The following is a 26,681-nucleotide window of genomic DNA, read 5'->3' as shown; positions in this document are numbered from 1 at the left end:
CGGCTGCAGCAGCTGGGATTCAATCCCGCGACCTCGTGCTTAGTAGCCCAACACCAAAGCTACTAAGCAACCACGGCGGGTCTTCGAGCAAAAAGAGCCTACGTTCCTTCGTGCATGTGGCGCCTTTAAATTTTCATTTTAGGTAATGTCGTTTGGCATCTTCTTTGGCGCCACGCGCAAGAATTTTGCTCGGACTGAATTGTTTAGACTATGTTTCCGCTGGCATTATGATATCACGGGTGACAAAACCAGGATGTGCAATGAAACTTTATTTGTTGGGGCCCGCTTTTTTTTTCTTCACGTTTTCGGTTCAGTTATTTCTGCTCCGCAGAGAGAGATGGAGAGAGAAAGGCAAAGGAAAGACAGGGAGGTTAACCAGAGATTATCTCCGGTTGGCTACTCTGAACTGGGGGAGGGGCAAGGGGATGCGATAGGTGAGAGAGAGAGAGGATAAAAAATATAAAAAATAAAGAAAAATCGAAATAAACACACATGCACGTACACACAAACTGTTTCTGTGGGTATTATCATGCAGCCCGCAAAGGCGTTCCTAGTGTTATGCAGTGTCACCGCACAATCCTGCGACACGCAGTGAAGTCACAATCTGTCAGAAAGTCCAGTGTCTTTTAAATAACGCAGCAGCGCCTTCGTAGCCGATCGCTCTGATGTTCGCGTAGGCCAAGGTCAGAGGAAATTAAGACATTCTCATTCAGTTCGAAGCGATCGGAACATGTTCAAGAAAAAAAAAACAACGTCATGCCTCCGCTTGGTGGCAAAACGCGTGGTGCATTCCGAGAGACGGGTTGACTTGGGCATTTTGTAGAGCTAATGGGAACTGTTTTACTTTTGCACGGGCATTCATAAGAAAACAGCACATAAACGAGGTTTATTAGGCAGCTCGCAATTTGTTAAGCAGCTCGCAATTCATGGTGGCCAGTTCTACGTAGGGCAAACGGGATGGTGTATCATTTAGAGGCTAATGGAACATAATAAGGTCGTTAACCGGTGGATCGCCTTCTAATCTTTCCCTACATTGCCAAAATTGTAACTGTACGCCAGAGTTAGATGAATGCACGATATTGTACAGGCATAAGAATGAAGATACGCGTCCTATGGTAGAGGCATGGCATATCTATAATGGTGGAAGTGCATGCGTGAGTAAGCCTTCAATCACTTTACATAAGGAAGAGATTAAGTGCCTTAACAGTTATCTCTCGTGTAGACCGGCGCATGTACGTACACGACTGACACGGGGTGATACCATTCCTGAGCTTGCGCCAAGGAGTTTTGTGTCTTTCTTTTTTCGCCTCAGTGCTCTCTTCAGTTGATAGTCTGCGTTCGTGTTATCCACTTCTCTACTATTGTGTCCTGTCTGCACACCTCACCTCTTTTTGCATTATGAATCCTTACCAACTAGCTCAGCTTTCTATCCTTCTCGTCTGGACGCCGTAAAAACCCCATACCACAGCGAGCTAATGCTAGAACCAACCGCATTTCGTGTTTGCTTTTTTCTGGCAATTACGAAGCTCTTGTCATAGTAACAGTGTGCTATTTTCGTACTGTCGAAGGTCGATTTGCTAATACAGCATGAATATAATTTCTCTTGACTGACTTATCTCAGGAGGTACTACATAAAACTCGTGCTTCTTGGTCCATGGTTTGTTAGCAAGCATTCCTCTAGGCGTAAAAAAAAATCTGGGTCTGCTGGTCATGTTCTGCCACTCGTGCGCACGTCGGTGCAATTGTTGAAGCCGCATTGAATGCTTTAGACGCTAGGCTGAAGGTAATAAGGGGCGAAGCGCGTTCGGAAGGTCAGAACTGTCATAGCGGGCGGCGAAAAATGACGTACTAGGGGCACTACAGAATGCATTCCGACTAAAAAGACGAATAGAGGATATTATATCTCTACTTATTAAGTGCAGAGAGATTTCAGATAAGGCCTTTATATTTAGCAATTCAAGCTCTTAAGGGAGCCTACGACAACATAGACAGGGAATTGTTATTGAATATTCTCAAGCAGGAAGGTATAGATGACAATTTCGTGGAGCTGCTGAGCAAGATATATTGAGACAATAGACAAACCACTACGAATTGTATGAGAGGGCAGAAAATGTAAGGAACGTAGGGAAATATAGAAAGGACTGAAACAAGGATGTGTTCTGTCTCCATCACTGTTCACACTTTATGTTAAGGACATACAAAGACGACTGCAAAGGATTGAATTTTGGTTTAATTTATCCTTGATGCGTATTGTCTAATAGTGCAGCAGGATGTCCCTGCACATATATATGCGGACGACAGGGATACTAGAGCTACAGCGGACAACGCGAGATATTTACAGACTTGCGAATATGTGTGGCAACGCAGAATGTAGGTCTTAAGTTCTGCACGGAAAAACCTAGAAATATGACTTTAACGAAGAGACGAGTGATTACGTGCTGTCAATTCAACAACTCGTACCCCTAGACAAGTACTATAAGTACATCGGTATACAAGGTGTTTTTTAGTTGCACCAATTTTTTTTAATGAGACCAATATGAATCACGGTAACGTTATGTTTACCATTCGAGTATACAGACTGGCAGTCTCTAGATATGGAGCAACTTCCGCAGTTACGTGTGTAATTAGCGAAGTTACGGTAAAAAACTCCTTAATTATAAGCAATAGGTGGCTACAGCAAAGGAGTACCTTGGGGCCCGTCGTCAACACTACTTATCCCAACGATCAAATTTTGAATAGCGGTGTTGATTTGGGAGCTACGCGAACAATTAGTTACCGTTGGAAGGCTCCTTGAAACAGAAACTGGGTGGAAAAAGAGCGCTTGTGTGGCCGATGTCGCCGCCCCCCGGACGTGCGTCACGTCTCCTAGATTACCACCGGTCCGGACCCACAAACAGCTTACGTTATCTCCTTGCCGTTTGCGGCTTTGGCCTAGCGGTGAATGTTGGCGCGCTGAAATTAGTCATTCCGTTGGGCGCCACGTTTGCACTGTAGCGCGAGCCCCGCTCTTTGGGGTTTTAGATACTGCACGCACGGCTTCATATCAGTCTTTGGCATCCACCATTGGTATTCTTTTCTTTTCTTTTCCCATTCAGTCGGGGAATTATGTTCCCATCTGTATTAATTTACGTGTTTTTATTTACAGGAATCGCAAGTGCGCGTTTGAGACAGATTTCCCGGAGAAAGTAAAATTTGACTAAACGTCGTTCTCATCCAAAAGCCTGAGACGGCATCTCGTCGGTGGAACTGGACACATGGCACCCAACAGAATGACGAAGTAAATTTGGTGGCCCACCAGCACGCGATAGTACGCTACGAATACACAGACGTTGCCACAACACAGGCTCTCAGCCAGACCATGCTGGACACTAGCAAAATTCATTCTACTCGGACTTAAGAAAAATGCTTGGTTTCAAAGCATGTTTTCAGTCGTTCAAAACACAGAATTTTCGAGTTACAAGTGCCTAGCGTTTAAGCTTCTTGGCGTTATCTCTTGCGCATTCTGCCGGCACAAGCAACACACCCGTCTTATCACCCTTGGGAATTGCTCATCGCGTTTTAGACAAGCGCGATTACCGAAAGAAGGCTTAAATTGTTGCGGGGCCTTAAATATTGGCACAAACTTGTCACAGTAACATTCAATACGCCCCAAACTAATTTTGTCACCATGGCCAAGCGGCTTTTCGGTGCGTCACGACAGGCGCGGCGAGCGTGCCTCATAAATAACAAAAAAGTGCCGAAAATAATATTCGGCAATGTCGGGCGTCAGAGAAAGCGCCGTCAACTTCTCGGTGCATTAAAGCGCGAAACTTAACTGCGCACCACGACCCAGCTGCTTTTCGCTAACCGCACCCACTGCGCTTGAAAAATATCCCAAAAAGTAACGAAATTATTTACACAAATGTTGGGGATCAGAGAAAGCGCCAAGCTTGTCGCAGTAACATTTAGTATGCGCGAAACTGCGTAAATGCAACCTGTGGGCCCGTGATGCTCGAAAACTACCGAAATAACTTAAAAGAATACTGGGGCTCATAGAAAGCATCGTAAACATCTGCCAGTACGATTGATTCATTCAAATTAAGTGCGCCACGTCGGCCGCACTGTTTCTCGTTAACTGCGTCACAAGTCTAGTTACATGACGTACCATAAGCCTAAATGCTTGAAATGCGTCGCAGACTGTCGAACAAAGTTTCTAATCTTGCCGTAGTGGTGCCATGTTGAAGTTCTGAAGGAACGCAAGAATTCGCCGGGAGCCCACCAAACCAGGCTAAATATAAAAATAGAAAAGCAGGCACACCAGCGACCGAACATGCCAAGGCTGAGATGCGCGGCCTGTCTCGCTCGCTTCGGCGGTGTGTCTGACGAATGACGCATGCGCCTGGCTTGTCATTCGCCGATTTGCCTGTCGCTATGCAACGAAATGAGCCGCAAAGTGATAATTTAGTTTACACGCAGATATCTTTACTTTTGCCGGGAAGCAATAAAAAGATAAAACAATTTCTATTATTTCATTTCACTTTTTTTTTCTATGCTCGCGGTAGCAAACGCTTGGCGTTAATACTATAGCGTGACGTATTTTATGCTCCTACTTTTCGCCCCGTGTGTCCCTTCTTCTTATATTTCTTTGTCTATGGTTTGGATTTCAATGAGCTTTCCAAGGGGAACGAATTGTTCGGGTGACACTACTATTCAAATTTTGATCGTTGGGATAGGTAGTGTCCAGGACGGACCCTAAGGTACTCATTTTCTCTAGCCACCTGTTGTTTATTATGAGAAAGGTAATTACTGTGACTTCGCTAATTACGCACATGAGTGTGGATAGTGTTGCAAACTTGAAGCTGCCTATCCGTACACTCGAATGGTAAACTTAACGTTGCCGTGATTTATACTTCTCTAAATTAAAAAAAATGGCGCAGCTTAAAAACACACCTTGTATACATAAACGAAGGCAAGACGTACTCGAGCGCCCTCCAAGGTAACATGAAGGTAAAGCGTAAGTGAACTGCAGCAATAATGACACACAAAGCATCTTGAGGCCACTATAATTATGAGGTGGAGGGATGAATCAGGAAAGGACTAATTGTACGAGGGCTAAGGTTGGAAAGCGAACACATTTTGAGATATTAAAGACTAGTTGTGCTATTGTTTCGACATGAATTCCGGAGTAATATAGGTTGTGCCATCTATAGTTACTCCGTTAGAGTATCTAATCAGTACACAAAACCTCATTCCTCCATCGCCTGTAGTTCATAGGTCATGAAACAAAAAAAATTAATTTCAGCTTGTGCTGAAATATGATACTATACTATCTTGTTAGTTTGGTAATTGGCTTAGGCACCAAATAGTTGTGTAGGTAGGATGTGTATATGCATTTATCTGAACAATGGTACAGTACATGATATGAGCAACAATGTGCTCACTAAAAAATAAGCTCCTATGTTACACAGCTGCTAAAATAACAGATTTACTGAGAGAACGTGTGTGTGCTTTTCTGAGTTACACAGCTGCCAAGTCATCTGTAAACAGAGCATTTGTGTTTGGCAAATGCTCTTTATTCCCATCAAAATGTGGAACTCTTTTCTGATTCTCACAGAATGTTTAGTATAATGTAACGTAAGTAATGTCAAGCATTACAAAGCACAAATCTTAGGCACAAGTACTGGCTTTCAGCAGATCACTGAAAGTTGACTCTGTGAAAGCTAGAAGCAGAAACTGTCATTATCATGACCGCTTCCGCTCATGCCTTTCGAAGAAGTGTAGAAATGGTACGCGTACATTATTCATTAGTCAGTGTATTTTAAAACTACTTGTTTTCTAAAGCTTCCTTTTAGGCAACCATGTGGAAGCAGTACACTAGGATAAAACAAGCATAATAAACACGCTGTTATTTTTCCGCCATTACTTAAATATTTCCCGTGAAACTTCTGCTTGCGCCAACGAAAACATGCAGTAATAATCGAAGTTTCCGTTTTTCGTGCACAAGTTGAATTGTAGAGGATATGAGCAAGGAAATTTAAGTGCCGATTGGCACACCCTGGATGCACACACACATATAAATATATATATATATATATATATATATATATATATATATATATATATATATATATATATATATTGTAATGAAGAAGAAGAGCACAAGAGCAAGGCCAGCCAGATCGTCTCTTGCATGCCTGCTGTGCAACCAGTGGGTCAGCCGGATCGCCAGTGCTTGGCACGAGTGTGAGCCGTTCGGGCAACCAGCTGTTCCTGCTCTGCGTCACCTGCCTCCTCGGTTACGAAGAGGTTTTCGGAACTGTTCAGTGCACCCATTACAATTGGTGGAGGTGCTGGGTACTCAAGAACATCTACACCCTGGAACTTCGGTCTAGGATTCTGCCTCCCGTCATGCCTGACTCTCCCCAGCCGACGCCACCACCACCCCCCATTGCCTGCTCTGGAGCTGTCCCGCAACGCCATCCAGCGGTTTTCAGCGGTACGGATGAACAGGACGTCAATGACTAGTTGGCTACGTACGAACGGGTGAGCTTGCACAATCGATGGGATGATACCGCCAAGTTAACTGCCGTCATAGTCTACCTTGCGGGAGTGGCTCACCTGCGGTTTAAAAATCACGAACCCCCGCAGGGGCGTCTGCGCAAGCAGGCGTTTGGTGTGTTGCGACACCACGTACCCGAGCACACGAGAGTTGGACCCTCGCGCGTGTAGCCGTGCGCGGCTTAGCCGTGTCTGGGGAAAAAGGGATACGGGAGGATGAGCCGATGCCGGGTGTTTGGATCTTTAAGGCCCCCCGGCGGAGGCAACACACCTCTTCGGCCTCGGCTTCACATAGACGGCACCTCCAGACTGACCCACCTGGAGGAAATCGGCAGTCGCCTTTTCCTGTTTCTCTCTTCTCAAACCTTCATCTTTATCTCTCACTTTATATCTTTCCTGTCTTCTTCTCTCTTCCATTTACTTCCATTCTCCACGGTGTCAAGGGTTAGCCTTGTGCGGATATCCTACCTTGGGTACACCTTATTGGGTTATAGTGATGGCGTACGGCTGGCGTCGTGCAGGCTTGCACACAAGCTCTGCCGCGTCCCCTCATTGGGCTCCGTGGTGGGCGGTCGGCGCTGTTGCCGAATCTTACATATTCTCATGGAAACTCCCTTCCCCAAACTTCCTGATCGCCCTCCGAAACGAGGGCGCACCGAAGATGTATTTCAGTTTTTCGGACAGCAAATCCAGAATTTTCCCCGGTTCCACTTCATTCACTCTGAAAAGCCAAACAAAGCAGTGCGAAACATCTCACCATTCCTTGTCTCAAAGTCCTTGACTGATGTTTTTGGACCAGGTTACAAGGTGTCCAGGATGGCAAGCGGTGACCTCCTCTTGGAGCTCCGCGACCAGAAGCAATATGAGAAACTACAGAAACTAGTGTCATTCGGGGAGACCCACATAACAGTAACGCCACACCGTACAATGAACACCACCCGCGGTGTTGTTTCCGATGATGATCTGCTTGAGCTGACTGAAGCGGAACTCCTGGAGGGCTTCAGTGAGCAAAATGTTATCAATGTCAGAAGAAAAAAGATAAGGCGAGATGGTAAAGAGATTCAGACGAAGCACTTAATAATCACCTTTGGTTCAAGTGTCCTGCCCGAGTCAATCGAGGCCGGGTATATCAAGCTCCGTGTTAGGCCGTACGTGCCCAACCCACTTCGTTGTTTCAAATGCCAGCGCTTTGGCCACAGCTCGCAGAGCTGCCGAGGCCACCAAACTTGTGCTAAATGTAGTGCCCATGAACACGCATCTGAAGCTTGTGAGAATGCTCTTCACTGTGTGAACTGTGACGGGGAGCACGCCGCATACTCGTGGTCGTGCCCCTCCTGGAAGAAGGAAAAAGAAATCGTAACGATCAAAGTTAAAGAAAATATTTCATTCAAAGAGGCACGTAGGCGGGTATCGTACCTGCCCAAGAAAGCCTTTGCCGATGTGGCGCGTCAGGGGGCAGCGTGTCAATGGCCTCCGGCGGCTGTCCGACCCACAAGCAGTGAGTCCGGCAGCTACGCCATCTGCCCCCGTGGCCGTTGCAGCTAGTGCTGCTCCACCACCCCAGCAGACGGGGTGATCGACCCCGAAGGTGGGTGCAGCCGAAGCTGCCCCAACCTCTGAGACCCCTTCCAGCGCTGGCAACGCCCAGTGCAGTCAAATCTCTCAGGGAGCCCCATCGACCTCCGGGCTGGTGGACGCAGGGGTCTTGCCTTCCGGGGCAGGACTCTCTCGGAAAACCTCTCGCTCGCAAGAGCGCTTGTCCAGCGTCTCACAGGAGGCAATGGACACTACACCTGTCCCCAAGGCGCACCAAACGCCTAAGGAGCGTCGAGACTCGCTCGAACGCTTCAGAAAGAACAAAACATCCCTTCACAGGCATCCTTTCTGTTTCCGTAAACACAGCACCTATATTTCTTTAAATATGGATACACAAATCATTCAACGGAATGCCAGAGGTCTTCTTAGGAATCTTCATGATGTGCAAGAACTCATCCATACACACAATCCAAAAGTGCTGTGTTTACAGGAAACACACTTAAAATCAAAATACACAAACTTTTTTCGACAATATGTTACTTGTCCGAAAGATCGCGATGATGCTGTCGCATCATCGGGCGGTGTTGCAATGATAATTCAAAAAAGCGTAGCCTGTCAACGTTTACAGCTACGAACGGCCCTTGAGGCAGTGGCGGTTCGAACTGTTCTCCTTAATAAACTCGTCACCATTTGCTCACTTTACGTACTCCCACACTACTAATTAAACAAACATGAATTTCAGTCATTTATAGACGAATTGCCAGAACCTTATGTTGTTCTTGGCGATTTCAATGCGCCCAGCTCCCTCTGGGGCGACTCTCGTACAGACGCGCGAGGTCGTCTTGTTGAACAGTTCCTTTTTTCTTCAGGTGCGTGCTTGCTGAATAAAAAGGAACCCACATATTATCCTCTAGCAGACAGAACCTTTTCTTCAATAGATCTTAGTGTAGTTTCCCCGTCCATACTGCCCGAACTCGAATGGGAAGTTACGAACAATCCTTACGGGAGCGACCACTTCCCTATACTGATAAGAACATCTAAAGAAAACGAATATCCTCCGCAAGCTCCTAGGTGGAAGATAGACACAGCCGACTGGGAGAAATTTCGAACTCTCACTAAGATCTCATGGGCCGACATGTCTTCTTTAGAAATTGATGCTGCTGTGGAACATCTTACATCATTCATAATAGATGCCGCATCAAAATGCATATCCGAAGTGAGTGGTCTGGCATGCAAACGACGTGTGCCGTGGTGGAACAGCGAATGTAGGATCGCCCGTAAGAATCAGAACAAGGCGTGGAGGTTGCTACGCGCTTCTCCCACTGCAGAGAATCTTATGAACTTTAAAAAAATAAAGTCCCAAGGCAGGCGAACCCGCCGACAGGCCAGAAGAGAAAGCTGGCACAAATTTTTATCAAGTATTAACTCGGTTAGGGATGAGGCCATAGCCTGGAACAGAGTAAATAGGATTAGAGGGCGGTAAACACATTCCCTCCCCCTGGTAAACACACAGGGAGATACACTGCAAGACCAGGCAGACTCACTTGGGGAATATTTTGAAAGCTTGTCAAGTCCAACAAATTATACACAATCCTTTCTCAAATACAAAGAAACAGAAGAACGTAAGCCATTAACAAGAAAAGACCGAGAGAATGAGCCTTAGAACCGTCCCTTTTGCATTGCCGAGCTAAGAGCTGCCTTGATCACATGCAAGAGCTCTGCACCAGGACCTGACAGAATTATGTACGACATAAATAAAAACGTACACACTGATACACAACTGACTTTACTTGCACTTTTTACACTATTTGGACTGCTGGATATCTTCCACTTGCATGGAGAGAACCGATTGTGATTCCCATTCTGAAGCAAGGTAAAGATCCTTCGTTGGCGTCAAGTTACCGCCCGATAGCCCTCACAAGTTGCATTTGCAAGCTGTTTGAGAAAATAATTGATCGGCGACTCATACATTTCCTGGAATTAAACCAAATGCTTGATCCCTTTCAGTGTGGCTTCAGGGAAGGGCGGTCCACAATTGATCACCTTGTGCGCATTGAGGGCAACATTCGCGACGCCTTTCTACATAGGCAATATTTCCTATCCGTGTTCCTCGATATGGAGAAGGCGTACGACACAACGTGGCGCTACGAAATCTTGAGAGACTTGTCGGGTATGGGCATCCGTGGCAATATGCTCGCCCTAATAGAAAGCTATTTGTCCAACCGTACCTTCCGGGTAAAAGTCGGTAATGCACTGTCACGTCCTTTTACGCAGGAAACTGGTGTACCCCAGGGAGGTGTGCTCAGCTGCACTCTTTTTATTGTTAAGATGAACACACTACGTGCTTCACCGCCACCGGCCATTTTTTATTCCGTATACGTCGACGATATACAAATAGGCTTTAAATCCTGCAACCTCGCAGTATGCGAGAGACAGGTACAGCAGGGCCTGAACAAGGTTTCCAAGTGGGCTGACGAAAACGGATTTAAGATCAACCCCCAGAAAAGCTCTTGTGTTCTTTTTACTAGAAAGAGAGGCCTGGTTCCAGATCCTTGTGTTCAACTGTGTGGACATCAAATATCCATAAACAAAGAACACAAATTTTTAGGTATTATACTTGACTCCAAGCTTACTTTTATACAGCACATTAAATATCTTAAAGAAAAATGTCTAAGGACAATGAACTTACTTAAAATTCTATCCCACTCAACATGGGCTAGTGACAGGAAGTGTCTGATGAATGTTTATAAGAGCCTAATTCGATCACGATTGGACTACGGTGCCGTCGTATATAACTCTGCCGCTCCGAGAGCACTAAAGATCCTAGATCCTATCCACCATCTAGGTATCCGATTAGCCACTGGTGCTTTCAGAACAAGCCCGATTGAAAGCTTATACGCGGAATCAAATGAATGGTCGCTCCATCTACACAGAACTTACATCAGCCTTACATATTTCCTAAAAATGCACTCCAATCACCCACATCCATGTTTTAACACTGTAAACGATATGACCTGCACTACACTATTCCATAATCGTCCTTCTGTAAGAAAGCCTTTCTTGCTTCGAGTGAGGGAGCTTGGTGATGAGATACATGTCCCACTCCTCGAGCTTCGCCTAATGCATCCAACAAAGTTGTTACCGCTTTGGGAGTGGCAGGTCATAGAATGTGACACATCCTTTTTAGAAATAACAAAACACGCACCAGAGATCGAAATACGAACTCATTTCCTAGAACTCCAGCACAAGCACTCCTGCGCAGAGTTCTACACAGGCGCTTCGAAGTCTAATGCCGGGGTGTCGTATGCTGCCATCGGCCCATCCTTCTCAGAATCCGATGTACTACACCCGGAAACAAGTATATTTACGGCCGAGGCCTACGCATTACTGTCTGCCGTGAAGCATATAACAAAATGAAAACTCCAAAAGTCAGCGATATACACAGACTCCCTAAGTGTCGTGAAGGCCCTGATTTCACTCTATACACACAAAAATCCAGTACTTAATGAACTATATTCCGTCTTGTGTAAAGCGTACAGATCTAACCAGCATATCATTATATGCTGGGTGCCTGGCCATAGGAGCATCGAGAGTAACGTTCTGGCGGACGAGATGGCCACGTCAATTGCATCCCAAGCTGTTAACCCTACCGCTGCGGTGCCTGTCACAGATCTGAGACCTTTCTTGCGAAGGAAATTGCGAGACCACTGGCAACGCATGTGGGACGCGGAAACTGATAATAAGCTCCACCTGATAAAACCACAGTTAGGATTCTGGCCCTCTGCTGCAAAATCACGCCCATCAGATGTCCTATTCTGTCGTCTCAGAATAGGACACTCGTTTGGCGCCCATAATTTCCTACTCACCGGAACTGAGCCTCCAACCTGTGGTAGATGCGGGGAGAGGCTGACCGTTCTCCACGTCCTCCTGGAGTGTCGGGAAGCCGAATCTGTGAGAAAGAGACATTTTTCATTAGCATACCGACAGCAAATTCCTCTTCATCCTGCAATGCTCCTTGGTCCAGAACCGCTTTTTAATACAGACACAGTGCTGCGGTACCTTAGAGATGTGGTCTTACATGTTATTAGTCCCATGAATTCATAGCGCCTCCTCTCTCGAGAGGATGCCACTGCGATAATTGTTTTGAATAGCACATACCTCCATGCCCTTGTGTTTCAAGGGCTCTAAGGAGGCAGTAGTGCTCTGGCATTTCTCATAATCTGATATATTTTACCTATCGTATCATTCTTTTTATATGCATCTAAATGTTCATAGTACACGTCACGTCATCGCCATAATTTTATTACACAGATTTTACGCGCTTTAGAGCGTATATTTTAAGGCCCCTTTACAGCCACGACACACGAATTTCATAGTAATCATAGTTACACTGCACACCCACTACCACAGGCATGGCGCTCTTTGGCCATTCCTTGCCCTTGCGTCATGAAACCCCATACATCATCATCATCAAAAATCACGAAGCCGACTTTCAGTCCTAGTCCGCGTTCAAGACCAGTTTCGCTGCAGTTTTCGATCGCCCTGCCGTCCACAAGTTGCGCGCCGAGCAGCGGTTACGAGAGTGAGCGCAACAACCCGGTGAAACATTCACCTGTTGTATTGAAGAGGTTCTTGACCTATGCAAACGTGTGGATGCGTCTATGCTGGAAAATGACAAATTGAAGCACATTTTGAAGGGCGTCGCCGATGACATTTTCCAAATGTTGATCGCCAAGAGCCCGCGCACTGTAGCAGAGCTCATAAACATGTGCCAAAGCTACGATGAGTTGAGGAGGCAGCGCGAGTTGACTAGGCGCCCCTCAGTAGCTGACGAGGCCCTCTCTTCCCTGACAGCCTTCTCTGATCGTTCCTCCTTCCCCGCAGGGGCGTCTGCGTAAGTAGACGTTTGGTGATTTGCGACACCACGTACCCGAGCACACGAGGGTTGGACCCTCCCGCGTGTAGCCGTGCGCGGCTTAGCCGTGTCTGGGGAAAAGGGGATCCTGGGGGTTGAGCCGATGCTGGGTGTTTGGACCTTTAAGGCCCCCCGGCGGAGGCAACACACCCCTTTGGCCTCTGCTTCACATAGACGGCACCCCCGGACTGACCCACCCGGGGGAAATCGGCAGTCGCCTTTTCCTGTCCCCCTCTCCATCTATAATCTTTCTTCTGCACCTTTCCTTCTCTCCACTCTTTTCCTTATCTTTTTTTTCTACTCTAATTTCCTGGCGGCGAGGGTTAACCTTGTGTGGCTAACCAGCCTTGGTTACACCATGTACGGTTATAGTAGTGGCGTACAGCTGGCGTTCACAAGTCTTGAGATACAAGCCTTGTGGCGTCCCCATGTTGGGCTCGGTGGTGGGCGGCTGGCGCTGCTGCCGAAGACAAATACTTTTTATGGCTACTCCATCCATTTCTCTAACTGATCGTCCTCTAAAAAGGGGGCGCAACGAAGCAACCACTCGATTTATCTTCAAGAGCTACGACAACTTTGCAAAGTACCATGTAATCCACAGTGACGGCAGTATAACAGCCAGAAAACTATCTCCCTTCAAAGTTTCGAAGTGCCTAAGAGACACATTAGGCCCAGGATTCAAAGCTACAAGGAAGACTAGTGGCGACATCCTTCTGGAACTGAACGACAAAGAACAACTTAAAAAGCTTACAGACCTCAAATTCATTGGTGACATAGCAGTAACTGTCACGGCGCACCGTTCGATGAACAGTGTTCGTGGGGTAATCTCTGATGAAGACATGATTGATCTTAGTGAAGAAGAATTGCTTGAAGGTTTCGCAGAACAAAATGTGACGAAAGTTCAAAGAATCATGATCCGTCGGAATGACACCGAAATCCCTACAAAACATGTAATCCTTACATTCGGCTCCACCACACTACCAGACTCAGTCGAAGCAGGCTATGTGAAAATCCGTGTGAGGCCCTATATCCCCAATCCTAGACGTTGTTTCAAATGCCAGAGGTTTGGGCACAGCTCTCAGACATGCAGAGGAAAATTAACGTGTGCCAAATGCAGTTCTAACGATCATCCATCAGATAATTGTAATGCTGAATCACACTGCACGAACTGTGAAGGGGATCATCCTGCATTCTCACGATCATGCCCAATCTGGAAAAGGGAGAAAGAAATCATTGCGCTTAAGATAAATGAAAACATCACATTCTCTGAAGCACGAAAGCGACTTACATTTCCTCGCAACGAAAGTTTTGCCGCTGTGACGAGGCAGGGGGCCCTCTCACAACGGCCTAAAGAGCCCGCCCTGGTCACACGCAGTGAACCACGGGGGACTTCTGCCCCCACACAGGCAGCACCCAGTGCTGCCAAATCCAACAACACGCAGACCTTGCTCTCGCAGGGCTGCATTACTGTGCAAAAATTGAGGCCCGAGACAAGACCCTCAGAGCCTCGTGACCCCGCCTCCACCGCCTCTCAGAAGGAGATGGAGGTTGACGCAAGTACATCGGTGCCAGTGGCACCAAAAGACAAGCGCAGCTTGCTTGAGGGACGTAAAAAAGAAAAAAAACCCTCGAATAATTCCACCAAAACCTAAATAACATTATCACTCTACACAGAACACTTCCAAAAACACCTTTGTCATAATGGATGTTCAGATATTGCAATGGAATGCCAGAGGGCTTTTGCATAACCTAGATGACGTCAAAGAATTGTTATCTACATATAAGCCTAGAGTGTTCTGTGTTCAGGAGACGCACTTAAAATCAAGTGACTCGAACTTTCTAACCCAGTTTGGAATTTTTCGTAAAGACCGTGATGATGGACATGCTGCATCAGGTGGCGTGGCAATAATAATATCAAAGACTGTTGCATGCCAAAATCTCCAACTTAACACGCCTTATGAAGCAGTAGCCATACGAGCTATTTTGCTTAATAGGCTTGTTACTGCATGCTCTTTGTACATCCCACCAGACAAGAGGCTCGGCATTACTGAGTTTGAAAAACTAATAGACCAGCTTCCTGAGCCGTATATTGTGGTTGGTGATTTTAATGCCCATAGTGGACTCTGGGGGGACTCACGCTGTGATGCAAGAGGCCGCGTAATTGAAAAATTCCTTCTATCCTCTGCAGCATCCCTGTTTAACAAAAAGTTTCCGACTTATTATAGCATTACGCATAACACCTACTCCTCAATAGATCTGGCGGTTGGCTCTGCAACACTTATGCCATTGCTTGAATGGAGAGCTCTCACAGACTCCTTTGGAAGTGACCATTTTGCAGTTCTTTTAGAGGCAATACATACGTATGACCCACCTGTGAATCCAAAAAAATGGAAACTAAATGCTGCAAACTGGGCAGAATTCAAAGAGCTCGCTTGTATATCCCTTGAATCCATAAGGCAGCTTGACATTGAAGAAATGACTGCCTATATAACTGAACACATTATTCATGCCGCGAAACAATCGATACCACAAACCTCTGGTAAAATAGTGAATCCTAAGCCCTGGTGGAATGAAGAGTGCAAGCAAGCACGAAAAGAACAAAACAAGGCCTGGCGTACGTTTTCCAAATATCCAACAGAAGAAAACCTTATAAATTTCAAACGTGCAAAAGCAAACGGAAGACGTATTCGTTGGGAAGCCAAGAGAGATAGTTGGAGAAATTATATCGGCTCAATAAACTCATACAAAGATAGCCAGAAAGTGTACAGTAGGGTTCGAAGGCTGAAGGGGAATACAACACTACCCTTGCCCGTGGTAAATGACACTGCTACTACATTAGAAGGGCAAGCAGATGCTTTGGGCGAACACTTTGAGCACATATCGAGTTGCGCGAACTACACAAAAGCATTCCTAACCTATAAAAAATTAGCTGAGTCAATACCCTTCTCCTTCCGAAAATCCCATAGCGATGGGTACAATTGCCCATTCACGATGCAAGAATTAAAAATAGCTTTGCACAACTGCAAAAACTCTGCGCCAGGATTAGACTGTATTAATTATGAGATGGTCAAGCACCTACCCGAGGAAACACTTGAATGCCTCTTATACCTGTTCAATAAAATTTTCTGCAGTGGTCGATTGCCGTCCTGCTGGAAGGAAGCTATAGTAGTGCCAATATTAAAGCATGGAAAAGACCCCTCCTATGTACAGAGCTACAGACCTATCGCTCTAACGAGCTGTGTATGTAAGGTGTTTGAAAAAATGACAAACCGCCGATTAATGTTCTTTTTGGAATACAATAGAATTCTGGATCCCTACCAAGCCGGTTTTAGACCAGGAAGGTGTACAACAGTAGCCTAGTTCTGCTTGAGAGTTATATACGAGACGCATTTGTTCATAAGCAATACTGTCTATCAGTATTTTTTGATCTCGAAAAAGCTTATGACACTACCTGGAGGTATGGCATATTGCAAGACCTCGCGTCGTATAGCGTGTCAGGCAACATGTTTAATATAATAAAAAGCTACCTGTCCGAACGAAAGTACAGAGTAAGGGTGGGAACTGCAGTGTCGAGAGTCTTCGTGCAAGAAAACGGTGTACCACAAGGAGGAGTGCTCAGCTGCACACTATTCTTAGTTAAAATGAACACACTACAAAAAACACTCCCACCATTTATATCCTACTCACTCTATGTAGACGATATACAGATAAGTTTTAAATCATGCAATCTGTCCATATGCGAGAGGCAGATTCAGCTGGGAGTGAACAGGCTTTCAAAATGGGCGGACAAGAATGGCTTTCGCTTTAGTGAAGAAAAGACGACATGCGTGTTATTTTCTCGGAAAAGAGGCATACATCCTGAACCGAATATTACGATGAACGGGTATGTGCTTAGTGTAAAAAAGGAGCAGAAATTTCTCGGCGTTATATTGGATGATAAGCTCTCGTTTGTGCAACATATAAAAAACATAAAAATGAAGTGCTTAAAAACTATGAATATCCTCAAAATTCTTTCGCACCAGTCGTGGGGAACTGACAAGAAATGCTTGCTCTCGCTGTATAACAGTTTGATTAGAACACGTATCGATTACGGGAACCTTGTTTATCAATCAGCTTCACGTTCTGTTTTAAAAATTCTCGATCCTGTACATAACCTTGGCATGCGGCTGGCCCTAGGTGCATTCCGTACTAGCCCTGTTCCAAGTTTGCACGTAGAAGCTAATCAGTGGAACCTAGACCGACAACGTAACTACTGTAGTTTTATGTACGCACTTAAGATTAGTTCCAACCGAGAACACCCGTGTTACAAAATGTTGAAGAGCACAGAAACGGAAACCCTCTTTGCAAAGCGGCCATCATTAGCAATGCCATTTCCACTGAAAGCACTGTCGCTATGTCAAGAAAACAACATATTGCTGTCGGACGTTCACCTGCATAACCCTAACGAGTTAGTAGCACCATGGGAATCAGTCACCATACATTGTGACTTCTCGTTCACCGAAATAAACAAAAAGCATACACCCCAAGAAGCTGTAAAACAACACTTCTTATTACTACAGAGTAAGTACAAGTGTCCGGAATTTTACACTGATGCTTCAAAAACTGCTGAAACAACATCATGTGCTGCAATTGGTCCAGATTTTGTAGCCCATTTAAGATTAAACAAATACACAAGTATCTTCACTGCTGAAGCTCACGCTATACTCCTCGCAGTTAAAGAAATAACAACAAAACAGATCAATCAATCGATAATATACACAGATGCCCTAAGTGTGGTCCGGTCAATACACATTGAAAAACAAAGAAAGAATCCAGTGATAAACACTCTCATCAGCAGCTTAACCTTAGCCTACAAGAGAGGGCTACCTATTATAATCTGCTGGGTACCTGGCCATACTAGTATACCTGGTAACGAAGCAGCAGACGCAAATGCGGCCTTAGAAGGTCTAAGGCCCCAAATAGATTTAAGTTACGTACCATATACAGATATGAAACCTGTCGTTCGAGGAATACTGCGTCGCGCATGGCAAGAATCTTGGGACACAGAAAACAATAACAAACTTCACATCATCCAACCCTACATTACCCAAACACCTGTATACCGGCATAGACAGGACGAAGTAATGATGTCGAGACTGAGGATAGGACACACACATGCAACTCACTCATACTTGCTAACCGGTAATGATCCACCGGTCTGCATTAGATGTGGAAATAAACTCACAGTCATCCACGTTCTTATACAATGCCCTGGCATGGAAGCTACGCGAAAAAAATTCTTTCCTGAACTTTACCGTACCAATTTACCTATGCATCCTGCATTTTTCCTATCGGCTGAGCCGATGTTCCCCCTCGACCGGCTGTTAAGTTATCTTAATGATGTGAACTTTTTGAAGAATATATCTTACCGCTTTTAAACTCATCTTCTCTACGCTGCGTGAAATCCTACATGATCATCCTAAATTCTCCCCAGAAATGCAAGCCTCGTGTTTTTAATTCCTAGGCCTTTACAGCCACCGCAGTACATCACAGGCATTGCAACTCACTATACCCGCTGACAGGTTTATAACATTCTACTGCACTACTAAACATCGTTGCTGGCGCTCTTTGGCCGTTGTTGCCCTTGCGCCATAAATACTAATTAATTAATTAATCGTTCCTCCTTGCTCACACAAATCCAAGCTTTCGTGCGGGAGGTAGTTGCACGTCAGCTTTCTCTGCTACCCTTCGCTGAGCTACAGCAGCCACTTCCGCAACAACCTCCTACACAGCTCGCTCCTACGCTCCGGCGGGTTATTGAAGACCAAGTTGCTGAGGCTCTACCAATGCAGCATCAGCAGTATCCTGCCGCCGCGCCACTTACTTACGCATCCGTCGCCGCGCAGCCCCCTCGTCAACCACTCGTTGCGCTACATCCTCGGCCGCCACCACCCGTTCATAGTCCCGTTCATCGACGTGCTCCTGCCTTTACTAATTCTTGGCGCACGCAAGACAACAGGCCCATATGTTACGCCTGCGGTATTCCCGGCCACGTTGCATGACTATGCCACCGCCGCATGCTGCACTCTGATGAGTTTGCGCAGCCACCTCCCTACGCCAACGTGCAGCATTTCCACGACACCTATTTTAGTCGGCAGTCGAACAGGCCACCAGCCGAGCGCCCGGTACTTACACGTCGTTCACCTTCCCCGCGTCGCCGCTCGTTGTCCCCCATGCGTCGGCGCCCTTCACCCACGCAAGAGGAAAACTAAGCGCCGCAGTTCAGGGGGCAACAACTGCGTCGCCATCGATCTGTACAAGTCCTCCATCGTCGCCTTCGAACGTTGTCGATCTTACTGTTGACGGCGTCGCTACCGTTGCGCTAATTGATACCGGAGCAGCCGTGTCTGTCCTAAACGAACGCCTCTCTCGCGCTTTACGAAAAGTTACGACGCCGCTTTCTGGGTTTTCTCTACGCACTGCAAGCGCCCAGCCAGTTCAGCCTTCAGCAGCATGCACAGCTAGAGTTGTTATTCAGGGCGTTCTCTATACTGTCGAGTTTGTGGTTCTCCAGTCCTGTTCTCACGACGTGATACTTGGGTGGGTCTTTCTTTCGCGAAATAACACCGTCATGAATTGTGCACGTGCTGAAGTCAAATTATCGCCTCTGTGGGACGTGCCCCTCGTCGGCGCCACTTCTGTTCCCGCTAAGCTTGTTCTTCGAGAAGACATCGCCATACCGCCGTACTCATCTGCCGTTGTTCCCGTCTTCTGTGGCGCCGCCTCTGAAGGCGCTGTCCTCTTCACTCCTTCAGGACTCTTCATGACCCGCAAAGACGTTCCCCTGCCTTTCGCCGCGCTTGACATTTCAGCCGGTTTCAGCACCATCGTTGTCTGCAATCCGCTTTCTACAGCCCTGATGGCTCTTCGTGGTGAAGCACTTGGCCAAGTTCAGCCTATTGATGACATGTTTATAACCGACGTGCTGGATGCTTCGTATGCAGAGCTCACCGACTCCTGTGCACTTTCCACTTCTGCTCCGCCATCACCGGACTTATTCAAACCTTTCTTTGCCGATGACCTTACTTCCGAGCAGTGCTCCCAGCTTCTTCACCTGCTTGCCCAGTTCCACTCTTCTTTTGATGTCGCTCAGCCTACTCTGGGTCGCTCGTCAACCGTCAGCCACCACATCGACACTGGCTCCAACGCGCCATTGCGGCAGCGCCCGTACCGCGTATCCACCAAGGAGCGTCAGGTGATCAGTGAGCACGTGGACGACATGCTTCAGCGCGGCATCATTCGACCTTCCAATAGCCCGTGGCCATCACCGGTGGTTCTCGTCACAAAAAAGATGGTTCCATTCGGTTCTGCGTCGATTATCGCCGTCTCAATGAGATAACGCGCAAAGACGTTTACCCTCTACCGCGCATTCACGACGCTCTGGACAGCTTGCAAGGTGCTAAATTCTTCTCTTCGTTGGATTTACGCTCGGACTACTGGCAGGTCCCGATTTCAGCAGTTGACCGCCCTAAAACTGCATTCATTACGCCGGATGGTTTATACGAATTTATTGTGATGCCATTTGGCCTATGCAATGCGCCTGCTACCTTTGAACGAATGATGGACAATATCTTGCGCGGTCTAAAATGGAGCACGTGTTTGTGCTATTTCGACGACATCATTGTGTTCGCCCCTGATTTCAGCACGCATATTCTTCGCCTTAGGCAAGTGTTGACATCCTTGACCAACGCAGGCCTGCAACTGAACCTAAAAAAGTACCAGTACACCGCGCGCAAGCTCATGGTTCAAGGTCACGCCGTATCACAAGACGGCATTTGCCCCGACCCATCAATACTTCGCGCCATGGCAGAATTTCCGAAACCTAAGGCACTCAAAAAACTCCGCGCCTTCATCGGCCTCTGTTATTACTTCCGACGCTTTGTTCGCAATTTTGCCTCAATAATATCACCTGTGACACAACTCTTAAGTGGCGCCAACGACCTATCCTCCAGGTCTCCTGCAAGCGACATCGCGTTCGTGACCTTACGCCATCTCCTGACGTCTCCGCTTATACTGCAACACTACGACCCCACCGCCCCAACTGAAGTGCATGCCGATACCAGTGGTATTGGCCTTGGCGCTGTCCTTGCGCAGCGCAAGTCTGGCTACTCCGAGTACGTCGTTGCTTACGCCAGTCATGCGCTGAGCAAATTTGAACGCAATTACAGCGTCACAGAAAAAGAATGCCTGGCCATCGTTTGGGCACTCGGGAAGTTATACGGCAGGCCTTTCAATGTGGTTACTGACCATCACGGCCTCTGTTGGTTATCCTCTTTAAAAGACCCGTCTGGACGCCTTGCCCGCTGGGCTCTGCGCATTCAAGAATACGACATACACGTCATAAACCGCTCAGGTCACAAGCACACTGACGCTGACGCTCTGTCCCGCTCTCCGCTGCCAGCCGACACGCCCTCCCTCTCCACCATTAAGGCGGTATCCTCGGTCGACATCGACACCTTCGCATCAGAACAGCGCAAGGATCCTTGGGTGGACTCTCTTTTGGATCTCCTTTCTGGCTCGCCTGCATATCCCGTCTCCCGCTCCCTGCGTTGCCAGGCTGTCCATTTCGCTGTCCGGGATAGACTCTTGTATCGACGGAACTACCAGCCCGATGGTCGCAAGTGGCTCCTGGTTATCCCTACGACTTTGCGTTTCGACATGTGCGCGTCTTTCCATACTGACCCACAATGTGCACACGCAGGCGTTTTGAAGATGTATGAGCGCCTGCGGCAACGTTACTACTGGCGAGGAATGTTTATTTTTGTCCAAAAGGTTGTCCGCTCGTGCCCGCAATGCCAACGCCGCGAATCTGCGCCTCATTCGGCCCACGGATTATTACAGCCGCTTCCGTGCCCTGCTCGTGCCTTCGACCATGTGGGAATTGACCTGTAAGGGCCGCTACCACTAACAGCCACTGGAAAACGATCGATTATTGTCGCAGTTGATCACCTTACACGCTATGCCGAAACCGCTGCTCTACCTGCAGCGACCGCCAGTGACGTTGCATCCTTTCGTCTCCATCGCTTCATTCTTCGTCGTGGCCCACCTCGGGAGCTGCTGACTGGTAGAGGCCGTGTGTTCCTGTCGCAGGTAGTTGAAGCTCTGCTTGCTCAATGCCGCATAGTTCACCGGACCACCACGGCGTACCATCCTCAAACTAGTGGACTTACAGAGCGTTTCAATCGCACCCTTGGTAATATGCTCGCCATGTAAGTTTCATCAGAGCATACAAACTGGGACATCATCCTTGCATTTGTCACGTACGCATATAATACGACTACAAAAAGTACCACAGGATTTTCTCCATACTTTTTCTCTACGGTCGCGATCCTTCCCATACCATCGATACGGTTTTGCGTTATGCACCAGACGCGTCAGAATGTGCTCCTGTTTCAGCCGTCGCCCGATACGGCGAGGAATGCCGTCAATTAGCTGGAAAGTTCACCTCCGCTGACCAACAACGAAAAAAAGCCAATCGTGATGGCGACGCTACGAGTCCGAACTTCGCTCCCGGCACCCTTGTCTTGTTGTCCGTGCCTTCTACCACGCCTGGACTTCCGACAAAACTTCTCTCGCAGTGTGATGGACCAAACCGCATCGTCGAACGGACCTCTCCGGTCAACTATGTCATAGAGCCGCTTACATCGACATCCGACAAGCACCGCCGTGGACGGGATATTGTTCACGTGCGCCGCCTGAAAGAATCATATGATCCGCTCGTCTCCACGTCGTAAGTCGCCAGGATGGCTCCGCTTTTGCACCGGGGGTAATTGTAATGATGAAGAAGAGCACAAGAACAAGGCCAGCCAGATGGTCTCGTCCATGCCTGCTGTGCAACCAATGGGCCAGTCGGATCGCCAGTGCTAGGCATGAGTGTGAGCCGTTCGGGCAACCAGCGGTTCCTTCTCTGCGTCACGTGCCTCCTCGGTTACGAAGAGACGTTAGTCTCGGAACTGTTCAGTGCACCCATTACAATACATATAATAATATATATATATATTTATATATATATTAGTCATATCGTAAGAAGCCGACAAACACTGACACCAAGGACAACATAGGGGAAATTACTTGTGCTTCATAAATGACATAAAGAAACGATAAATATTAGAATATTTATTAGAATTGGAATATTAGAATATTAGTTTTGCGGAAAGACCCGAGAACACGGATCAAAATAAATGGGCGACGTAAGTGCGGAAGCATCCGTACCTGGAAAAGCGAGGGTACGGAATGGAAGAAGAGGTCAAGAAAGTTGGCACCCAAGCAAATGATAATTGATACGGTAAATAGACAAGCAGAAGACAAGCAAGCGAAAGTGAGCAAAACAGGGAGAGCACACTGGTGGTAAAGAATGTAAAAAAAAGCTGTGGTGATTTACAAGAGTGGGAAGAAAGATACATGGAAAATCTGTATGATAACATAAAGGCCAGTGTCTTTCCATTTGAGCTCGAGCTGGTTGTCTAAAGAAAAAAAAATATACCAGAGGAAATACTCGCAAGAACATGAGGCATGTGTATGCTGCAGCGAAAATCCGGGGACCACTCAGCATATCCTAACGGTTTGAAAAGGAATTCGCCCAGTGAGACCCACCCGTAGGTAATTCACACCTTGCAAAAGCACTTGGATTTAAAGTAGATGATAGTATCAGCCGGGCAGCTGTCTAGATAAGCAAGGTACATTTAAATTATTGGTGAAAAAAAGAAAGCCGGGGTGTTATTGACAGGACCAGTTAAAGGCATAGATAGCAGTACAAGGTGGATAACGAAATGTTATGGTGCAGAAAAATATTAGGGAGATGTACACACAAATATTAGAATGAAAAGCATGTATGGCATGCCTGATTCACATAAGCTATCTGAATGACTCTATGCCATCACCCCTTTTCATAGGCGATGCCTATAAATTGTCGTCGTCGTCATCGTCATTGTAGTCGTCGTCATCATCATCATCATCATCATCATCATAATTATGATCAGCGTAGTGATTCCAGAAGAGCAACTTATCTCGCGCGAAATTGAAGCGCAGAGTGAAAGAGGAAATAATTATAGACACATATGATGCGTGCAAAAACCATTGCAAGCAAAAGGTACGATCAGCGTCAAATAAAACGTGAACGACGGAGCGCGTGGCTCAACCATACATGAAGGTATAGTGCGCGCCGTCCACTCATCACCATTGACAGGCCCGCACATCCGGTGTGGCCGCACTGCGCCATCCCCCTCTAGTGAGATAATTGCGCTTCGGTTCTGGTTCTTACATATGAAAGAGAGAAAATGAAAAAAAAAATGAAGCTAGAATACTGCAGTTCACGGTGACTTGTCGTACAGATCGCCGAAACCACAACTGCTATCTGCGAGGACAGCGGTGCGCGTGGTGCAGTTTGCAGCATAATCACAAGATCGAATTGCACGCGCCGTTTGCAGCTTGTGGGCCACATTCATTCCTTCGATCGACAAACTGCGCGGTTGGCAGCCGCGCCGGCTTGTAGCGTTGGAGTCGCGTTAGGCCGTTCGACATGGTTTCACCATAGAGAAAGAATATCAACAAGAGGAGACACTCTTCAGAAACTGTCAACTGGAAACACGTCACGCCTAGTTCCAACGCCATCCGTTACTTGACGCGAGCATCAGAAAAAAAGAATGTGGAATAAGCATACAGACAACGTGCTATTTTTTTGTTCTTTCCCACTAAAAGTGAAAACGTTTTGCGTGTAAATGAACATATACTTTGGGTCCTATTTTTCTTGAGTTGCCTAGGAACAAGCTAGCAGCATGCCAGACGCGCGTGCATACGTCATTCGCCAGACAAGCCGCAGGAGTGAGCGAGGCCGGCTGCGCATGTGAATCTCGCGTGCTTGGCGATCCGTCTCTATTGGATGTAGCCCATTTTTTGGGCTCCCGACGTTCTTTTGTGTTCCATCTGCATTTCGACACGGCAAAGCTGCACAACTGGACTACAGCAAGGTGAGAAATTTTGTTTGACAGTCCGCGACGCACTTGAAATACATTTTGGCTTTCTGCACAAAACTGAACCCATATAGTGACGCAGTTATCGAAAACTAGCTCCGCCGTCCAAGCCTAGTTAATTTGGATTAATTATTCGTAGTGGGAGATATTAGCAACGCTTTCTATGAGCCCAAGCATAATTAAAACTCATTTCGGTAGCTTTAGGGCACACTCGCCCCACCTGGCTATGTGACGAAAAGCACCTTGGCTGTTTGACGCAGTTTCGCGTGTACTGATTCTTAACCGAAACAAGGTTTGGCGCTTTCTCTGACACCAGACATTATTGTAACTGATTTGGCAACTTTTTGGGGTACATTTAAAGCACAGTGACCACGCTCGGCGTAGTGGCGCAGTTAGCTAAAAGCAGCTCGGCTGTGTGCCACAGTTTCACTTGTACTGAATCTCAGTGGTAGAAGTTCGTGGCGCATTCTCTGACCGGAAAATGTATTGTAATTTATTTGGTAATTTTTGGGATATTTTGAGGCATGCTCGCCGCTCCTGGGGTTGTGAAGCTGTTAGCAAAAAATCATGCCGGCCATAGTTTGTTTTGCGTGTATTGAATTTTAGTGGGACAACTTTGTGACGCATTTTATAGCCCTGAAACAACATATACCTTATTTTGGTACTCGCGCTTGTCGAACACGCGACGAGCGATTGCCGAGAGTGATAACACGGGAGTGCTGCTTGCGCTGGCAGGACGCGTAAAAGATAACATGGAGGAGCTCAAGAACTTGACATTTATGTATTCTGAGCGACTGAAAACAGGATTTGCACTCACGAATCTGTCTTGAGTGCGACTAGAAGGCGTTCTGCGAGCGTTTACCATGGTCTGTCTGAGCCTGTCTTGCAGCCACCTCTGTGTACTTGGCGTACCATCGCGTTGACTGAGGCCAAGTTGTTTTGGAAACGCGCAGTCACCCGTGTATTCGCGCTCTTAAAGTGCAGGAAATAATGCCCGGGAATGGAGGGATGCTTGAAAAACGGATGTTTTCTTGACATTTTATGGCACTGTTTGGGAGGAGTCATTGCTGGGAAGTGTACGTAAAAGTGAATTTATCTGTAATGCCACTCATTCACCACTTACGCACGTTTTGCCTCTACACGTAATACTCCTGTTAGGTCAGTATACCAAAATGATACATGTTTGTAATTTACATTCTTTCAGCTGATGGCATCCGGTGGAGCTTCGTACGGCAACATCTGCTGCTTGCCTGGTGCCACAACTTAGGATGAATGCAGAAGAAGCCTGGAACGAGCATTTATATAGAGCAAAATAAAGATTTCATCATTTAAGAAGACGTTTTTTGTTATCTTTATGAAATTGCACCTAACAGATTCGGCGCAGTCTTGTAAAGGTCGTTCGCAATCATGTCTGCTAAATAACGAAAAGATTCCACGTAAAGGCCACGCGGGGTTCAGCAGAAGCGAAAAAAAAAAGATAAATGCCGCGCCGAGCAGCGGAGCCGGCGCAGTGCATACCAACTGGTGTTCAAAACGCGCGCGCCCGGAACTAAAACCCGAAGGTGTTAATGCCATCCCCTTGGTGTGCTACAGGCAATTCGGCCGCGGGGCCCTATGGGAGTGTCCGCTCCTCTTGAAATTTCTTTCTCTATGGTTTCACACCCAAACCTGCGGCGCTTAGCTTT

The 26,681-nt window shown here is 46.9% G+C and overlaps 1 protein-coding gene across 1 annotated transcript in view; it reads left to right on the top strand.

Annotated features, from left to right (window-relative positions):
- LOC139051566 (solute carrier family 22 member 13-like) overlaps positions 1-26,681 on the top strand; it is a 468,022-nt gene that overhangs the window by 424,871 nt on the left and 16,470 nt on the right. The gene's annotated exons all lie outside the window — the stretch shown is intronic.

The sequence above is a fragment of the Dermacentor albipictus genome, unplaced genomic scaffold, assembly GCF_038994185.2.
Source record: "Dermacentor albipictus isolate Rhodes 1998 colony unplaced genomic scaffold, USDA_Dalb.pri_finalv2 scaffold_12, whole genome shotgun sequence".
Lineage (NCBI taxonomy): Eukaryota > Metazoa > Arthropoda > Arachnida > Ixodida > Ixodidae > Dermacentor > Dermacentor albipictus.
Note: the sequence above shows the minus strand (reverse complement) of the source record. Positions and strands in the feature narration are given on the sequence as shown.